General features: G+C 39.0%; 1 protein-coding gene across 1 annotated transcript in view; it reads left to right on the top strand.

Annotated features, from left to right (window-relative positions):
- Nucleotides 1-1,342: 1,342 nt before the first annotated feature.
- tfr1b (transferrin receptor 1b) overlaps nt 1,343-7,779 on the top strand; it is a 21,101-nt gene continuing 14,664 nt past the window's right edge. Inside the window, exon 1 of the mRNA XM_067377726.1 lies at nt 1,343-1,449. The gene's annotated coding sequence lies outside the window, so the exon portion shown is untranslated. The remainder of the gene's footprint in view (nt 1,450-7,779) is intronic.

The following is a 7,779-nucleotide window of genomic DNA, read 5'->3' on the forward strand; positions in this document are numbered from 1 at the left end:
AAAATAAAAATTCTTACTGACCCCAAACTTTTGAACGGTAGTGTATAATGCTACAGAAGCTTTGTATTTCAGATAAATGCTGTTCTTTTGAACTTTCTATTCATCAAGGAATCCTGAAAAAAAAGTACACAACTGTTTTCAACATTAAAAATAATCATAAATGTTTATTGAGCAGCAGATCAGCATATTAGAATGATTTCTGAAGGATCATGTGACACTGAAGACTGGAGTAATGATGCTGAAAATTCAGCTTTGCATCACAGGAATAAATTACTTTGTCAAATATATTTAAATAGTACACAGTTATTTTAAATTGTAATAATATTTCACAATATTGCTGTTTTTACTGTATTTTTAATTAAATAAATGTAGCCTTGGTGAGCAGACGAAACTTCTTTTAAAAACATTAAAAATCTTAGTGGTTCCAAACTTTTGGACTGTACTGTGTATATATATAAATAAGAATTAATAAAATAAAATAACAAAAAAAAAAAATAAATATATATATATATATATATATATTTATATTTATTTATTTATTTTTATAATAATAATGCTTATTATAAATAAATAAATAAATAAATATATATATATATATATATATATATATATATATATATATATATATATATATATATATATGTATGTATATGTATTTATTTATTTTTATAATAAGCATTAAGGGCTTTTAGTGATTTTTAATAAAATAACTATATACATTTTGCAAATTTTTTGTCTGCATGTCATGCAAAACAACATAGGCTACTTACATCATACTCCAATGTCCATGATAGTTACTTCCATGGGTACATTTTCTGATGTTTTCATCATTTTTATTTTTATTGCACAATTATAATTCAGTATAAAAAATAGACAATAAAGAACAAGAACATGTGGGGGAATACAAAGGAGAAAAAAAATACAATTTACATAAAATTTGTTTTATAATATGCAGTGCTTTCAAAGCTTTTTTATCGATTTTTTTTTTATGATGGCAATAGGCTTAAATGTAAATCATAAAGAAATACTTTGCAATTATGTTTGAATGTAAGGTATTTTGCTTTGTGAATATGGTATTTACCAATCGTACACAAGACATCATCAGAGTGAAAAAGACCTCACTGACTGAAATATTACACAGCTGGTGAAACACAAAAAGTAAGGAAGCTGAAATTCGAAGCCAAAAACGTTTAGTAACCGAAACAGAATAGGTGTGAAAGAAATTCTTCCTCTTTTTTTTTTTTTTTTTTTTTTTTTTCAAAAACAGTAGTAGGCGGTTCGGAAGTCAGCACGCATCTTTTAGCCTACTGGCTGATGTAAAAGCCAGTTTAGGAACTAGTAGGAAGTGACGTTTAGCTCTGCGTGTGGATGTACGTGCAGTGCTCGCACCGGGTGCTGGCGACCTAAACGCGTGGTGAACATTCAGGACAATCAGAATCGCATTTACAAGTAAGTACTGACATCTAAACAACACACAATAGAAGAAACACTTATTCACAGGACCAGTTTTCGCATTTAAAAGTAGGACTGTTGCGCATCAATAAGCCACTTCGCTCCATCTTTTATAAATTTGCAGAATGGCCTACAATGTGACAGCTCGATGACAACGCACTGTCAGTGAACTTCATGCCATGCTTTGGGTGAATAAATAAGTTGACTTGTTTAATACGGTTTGCGCTATTGTTAAAATGTTAAACATGCACATTACTTGTGTGCTGAAAACTATAAAGATCCATAGACTGTCACCTTGATGATTATGTAGGCGGAAATATAGACTTTACCAAAAACTTATGTGTAAATGGGTATTATTAATAATATAAAGGTCTAACTTAGCATATAATGAGCTGAATTGAATATTAATTTGTGCTTGGGTTTGTTTTCTATTTATTATTTCTCTATAACGTAAAGTAAGAATGAATTTCTGCGCCATGAGCACATGGACAGGAAGTGCTAAACATATTTGACCTTCAAGTGTTCTGTAAAGATGAATAAACATATTTGCCTTTTTAATTCTTATATTAACGTATGAAATACTTTACAGATATTGAAAATAAGTAATTATATTGATATTCGTGCTTGAAGCATGTGCTGATATGGAACTTTCCTTGTAACATTGTAGAGATGAGAATAACATTAAAACAGATATTTTTCATTTTAATTAATGATTAATAATTAATAATTTTAATTATTGATTATTTTTTTAGTTCTCATTCCTCTGCAAGAAGTGGTTTATAACCAAAGGAAATCCTTATGAACGAGCCTCCATATCAGTGTCTGATGATGGTTGTGACTCTCACATGTCTTGAAGGATAATATCTTCATGCTTCCATGTCTAATTGAGCTTAAACTGCGTTAATGCTTTGCAGGGATCTGCAGTAAGGTGTTTTTTCCCCTACTCATTGTGCCTGACATATCATATATCCAGCAAAGTGCGTTCTGGTTTATCTCAGTATCTGCCCTGTTGTTGGACAGAATGGACACCTTTGAATACAGAATAAAAGAATCACTTTGAATACAGAGTAGATTGTAATTTCAGGGGTTTTTTATATATTTATTTATCAAACTTTATACTTTTTACAATTGTTTTTCTGTTCAAGGTTGTTGCACGTGATAAATGCTGTTTTGTGCCCAAGGACCTTGACTTATCATTGCAAATAGTTTCAAGGGCACAATCTAAACTAAGGCAAAGGTTGGGTTGGGTTTGGCTTAATTTATTTAGGATTGTCCTAACCTGTCCTCTAGCATTTTTGTTTTTGGTGATGGTGAATCATAACTGATCAAACTCTGTACAATGAAACTATGTGCGGTTATGGTGTTGCGCAACTAAAAAGTGGCGCCAATTTTGCCTGTTGGTGGTTAAGTTTGTAGGAAGTTTTCTTAACCTCACCCAACTTCCTCCTAATGCAACAACTTTTTTATTTTTTTTGGTCATTCAAACAATTGTAGATTCAGTTGAGTGCAAAAAAAAAAAAGGATATAATAGGCCTAAACCTCAGAACACTATTTTTTTCACTATTTGTATAGCCACAGTTTTTAAAGTGATAGTACACCCAAAAATGAAAATTCTATCATCATTTACTCACCCTCAAGTTGTTAAATCCTTATAATTTTCTTTTTAGATAGTTTGAAGAATGTGTTAAACTGAACAGTTTTGGGGCACCATTGACTTCCATAGCATTTCTTTTCCTACTATGGAAGTCAGTGGTGCCCCAAAGTGGCCTGGTTACAAACTTTCTTCAAAATATCTTCCTTTTTGTACAGCAGAACAAAGAAATGTATACAGATTTGGAACAACTTGAGGGTGAGTAGATGATGATAGAATTTTCATTATCCTTTTAACTAGTTTTTATAAAGATTATCTCATTTTGGGTTATAACCTGTGGCTCTACTAAGGTTTTTCTGTCTTTGCTTGTTTATCCGGACTGAGTAGTTGCTGTTTATTATACAAGTTTAAACCTTAAAGTGTTAGTTCACGCAAACATGAAATTTAATCGCTCTCCCTCATGTTGTTCCATACCCTTAAGACCTTCGTAACACAAATTAAGATATTTGGATGAAATCCGGTTTTTATCCTCCATAGAAAACAATTAAATTACCACATTCAAGGTCCAGAAAAGTAGTAAAAACATGGGAGAGATGAAATCGGTTGGAAAAAAGGTTCTTATTCACTCTGATGATGTCTTAAACTTTGTATAATGGGTAAATACCATATTCACAAAGCAAAATACCTTAAATTCAAACCTAACTGCAAAGTATTTGCTTATGCACATTTACTATTGTCATCATTTCAAAAAAATCCCCTCCAATAAAAAGCTTTGAAAACAAAAAAAAAGTTATGTAAATTGTAATTTTTTTTCTCCTCTGTATCCCCCACATGTTCTTCCATGTTCTTGTTCTTTACTCTGTATTATCAATTTTTTTTTTTATACTAAATTATCTAAACTTCAGAAAATGTATCCATGGAAGTAACTATCACAGGTAATGGACACTGGCTGGAGTATAATGTAATATGTTTTGCATCATGCAGACAAAAATGGGCTATATATATATATATATATTTTAATATGAAATATATTTTATATATATTTTAATATTAAATATATTTTATATATATTTTAATATTAAATATATTTTATATATATTTTTATATTAAATATATTTTATATATATATATTATATATATTTTATATTATATATATATATATATATATATATATATATATATATATTACATTACAGTGGCATGAAAAAGTATGTGAACCCCTTGCAGAATCTGTGAAAATGATTATAATTATTTTAATAAAATAAGAAGGATAATAAAAAATGCATGTTATTTTTTGTTTAGTACTGTTCTGAGTAAGATATTTTACATAAAAGATGTTTGCATTTAGTTCACAAGACAAAACAATAGCTGAATTTATTAAAATAACCCCATTCATAAGTATGTGAACGTCTTGGGTTACGAGTGTAACCCTTGTTCCCTGAGTAAGGGAACGAGACGCTACGTCAGTGACGTGATGGGAATCCTCTGCATTTTTGTGTTCGTGAAGCACTATTGTATCTAACCAATGAGAGAACGCGACGTCAGAGGCGGGTGACGTCACGAACCGGAACCTATAAAGCATGCCCGGAAACAAAGAACGCTAGCTTCTGTGACATGTCTGAAGTAAGCGCTCCAGGCATGCTGGAGGTACGGCAACGTGACGTAGCGTCTCGTTCCCTTACTCAGGGAACAAGGGTTACACTCGTAACCCAAGACGTTCCCTTTCGTGGGAACTATCGACGCTACGTCAGTGACGTGATGGGAACGCTGTCCCAACTACGCCGTGCCTCCGAGTGCCTGGCTACTATCTTGTAAAACCAAAGCACCCGGAGTTCTACTCACATTCGAAGTTGTAAATGGAGGAAGATGGAAGGCCTAAAGTACGATGGAACCTGGGACTTTGGTGGGGACCTTAGACATATAGCCTGGTCTAGTGTGCAGGAACGCTTTGACCATTCCAGGTGCAAATTCCAAACACAAAGAAGCAGCTGAAAGTGCTTGAAGATCTCCTATTCTTTTAAGAGATGAAATAGCCAGTAGAAATATGGTCTTTAAAGGTGAGGAATTTCTCTGAAACTTCCTCTAGTGGTTCGAAGGGAGCCTCGGCTAACCCTTCTAATACCACGGCCGAGTCCCAGGCCAACGTCCTTGTAGGTACTGAAGGCCCCAGCCTCAGAGTACCACGGAGGAAGCGTATAAAAAGGGGGTCTCGACCTACCGAGGAATCCCCCAGAGGACTATGGCCAAAAATGGCCGCATACACTTCCTCGTGGAGGGAGCTCTGGAGTGGAGTATGGTCTCCACAACCTCAGTTGGGAGAGCAGCATGTATGAGCCTGGCCCCCTCAGAGGCCAGGCCCACAGTCTCCATAGCTCTGGGCATGGATGAATTATCATGCTGCCCGCTTGAGACAGGAGGTCCTGCCTGAGAGGAAGCTCCATCAGGGAGCCATCTAGAAGTGGCACTAGGTCTGAGAACCATATTTTGGTTGGCCAGTACAGGGCTATCAATATTAGACTGACCCCTTCCTGGCGTATTTACTCCAGAACTCCCGGGAGCAGAGCGAACGGGGAAATGCATACAGACGCAGCCTCGGCCACGTCTGTACCATGGCATCCAGACCCAGTGGTGCTGAATGAGATAGGGAGAACCACAGTGGACACTGGGTCGATTCCCCTGAAGCAAATAGGTCGATTTCAGCTCGACCAAAGTTTTCCAAAGTGAGCTCCACACCTCAGTATGGAGACTCCATTCCCCGGGCCTCGGCCCCTGCCTCGACAGGGCGTCTGCTCCCACATTTTAATGCCCTCAGGTCTGGGAAGAAGTATTTTACTGCAAGAAATACCGCCATCATTTCCAGCCGATTTAAGTGCCAGGAACTGATGGTCCTCCCAGAGACCCTGAGCTGAGCGACCACTCATGATCGCCCCCCAGCCCATGAGAGAAACATCCGTCGTAAGCATTACGCGACGACGAGAAGTCCCACACATGGGTTCTGGGACAGGAACCAAGGCTTTTTCCACATGACCAGAGCACGAAGGCATCGCCGCGTGACTTTTGATCTTGCGAAAAGGATTTTCCCTCGGAGAAAACCCCTTGGTCCTGAGCCACCACTGTAAGAGTCTCATGTGCAGAAGGCCAAAAGTTATCACGTTGGACGCAGCCGCCATAAGACCCAACAGTCTCTGAAACTTTTACAGTGAATGACTGGTCAAGAGAGACCACCGTCGTGTTGTCCGTACGGACCAACACGTGGTGGCCCCTCAGGTCTGGGAGGAAGTGTTTCAGTTCTAGAGACACCGCCATCATCTCCAGCCGATTTATGTGCCAGGAGAGCTGATGGTCCTCCCTTAGACCCTGAGCCGAGCGACCACTCATGATCGCCCCCCCAGACCGTGAGGGAAGCATCTGTCGTAAGCATTACGCGACGACGAGGAGTTCCCAGCACGGGTCCCTGGGACAGGAACCAAGGCTTTTTCCACATGACCAGAGCACGAAGGCATCGCCGCGTGACTTTGATCATGTGAAAAGGATCTCCCCTCAGGGAAAACCCCTTGGTCCTGAGCCACCACTGTAAGGGTATCATGTGCAGAAGGCCAATAGTAATAACGTTGGACGCAGCTGCCATCAGACCCAACAGTCTCTGAAACTGTTTTACAGTGAGTGACTGGCCTAACTTCACCCCATTCACGGCTCCGAGAATGGAATTCACACGAGCAGGAGACAGCTGCGCCTGCATCGTGGTAGAATCCCAGATTACTCCTAGATAGTTTGCAATCTGACTCGGAACCAGCACACTCTTTTTGGCATTGAGCCTCAGCCCAAGCTTTTTCATGTGCGACAGAACAACATCTCGATGTTGAACTGCCAACTGTTCTGTTTGAGCTAATATCAACCAATCGTCGATATAGTTCAGCACGCAGATGCCCTGGAGTCTCAATGGAGCCAGCGCTGCATCCACGCACTTCATGAACGTGCGGGGTGATAATGATAGGCTGAAAGGAAGAACCCTGTATTGGTAAGCTTTGTCCCCGAAAGCAAACCTGAGGAACTTCCTATGAGAAGGATGGATGGATACATGAAAGTTAGCATCTTTCAGGTCTATCACAACAAACCAGCTCCTCGGACCTGATCTGTCCCTTCTTTGGAACAATGAAGTATAGGTTGTGAAACCCTGACAGCTTGCTGGGAGGAGAACCCCTTCTATAGCTCCTTTTTGCAAGAGCGTCATAACCTCCTGTTCCATTACCAGAGACTGCTCGGGGCCACCACTGTGGGAAGGACCCCATTAAACTGGGGCGGGCGAGACCCGAATTTGTAACCCTTTTCTATTGTGAGCAGCACCCATTTTGAAATATTTGGGAGAAGTTTTCATTCTGCCTTATTTACAAAGGGAACCAGTCTCTCGAGACTGGCCTCTGGTGTTTTTTTTTTTGTTTTTTTTAACACTTGACTCGGCACCCTGAAGCGGCGAACCGGCAAGGAACAGCCGAATCAAATGATGACCGGCCCTCCTCGGAGGATCGGTGGAGACCGCTACGCCCTGAAACACACTGGGTGGCAGGGATAGGAGAACGGCCCCCTGAGGGCGCCAAAAAGGGATGAGTACCAAGTATTTTAATACCCAACCCTCTCTGGAGGGGACTGCCCTCCAATGTCCCGCGCCACTGGCATCAGGACTTCTTCGAAGCCTTCTTGGAAGTAATTACAGTCCGCAGATCTGTGTTACCCCACAA

Source organism: Chanodichthys erythropterus, chromosome 23 (assembly GCF_024489055.1).
Source record: "Chanodichthys erythropterus isolate Z2021 chromosome 23, ASM2448905v1, whole genome shotgun sequence".
Classification (NCBI taxonomy): domain Eukaryota; kingdom Metazoa; phylum Chordata; class Actinopteri; order Cypriniformes; family Xenocyprididae; genus Chanodichthys; species Chanodichthys erythropterus.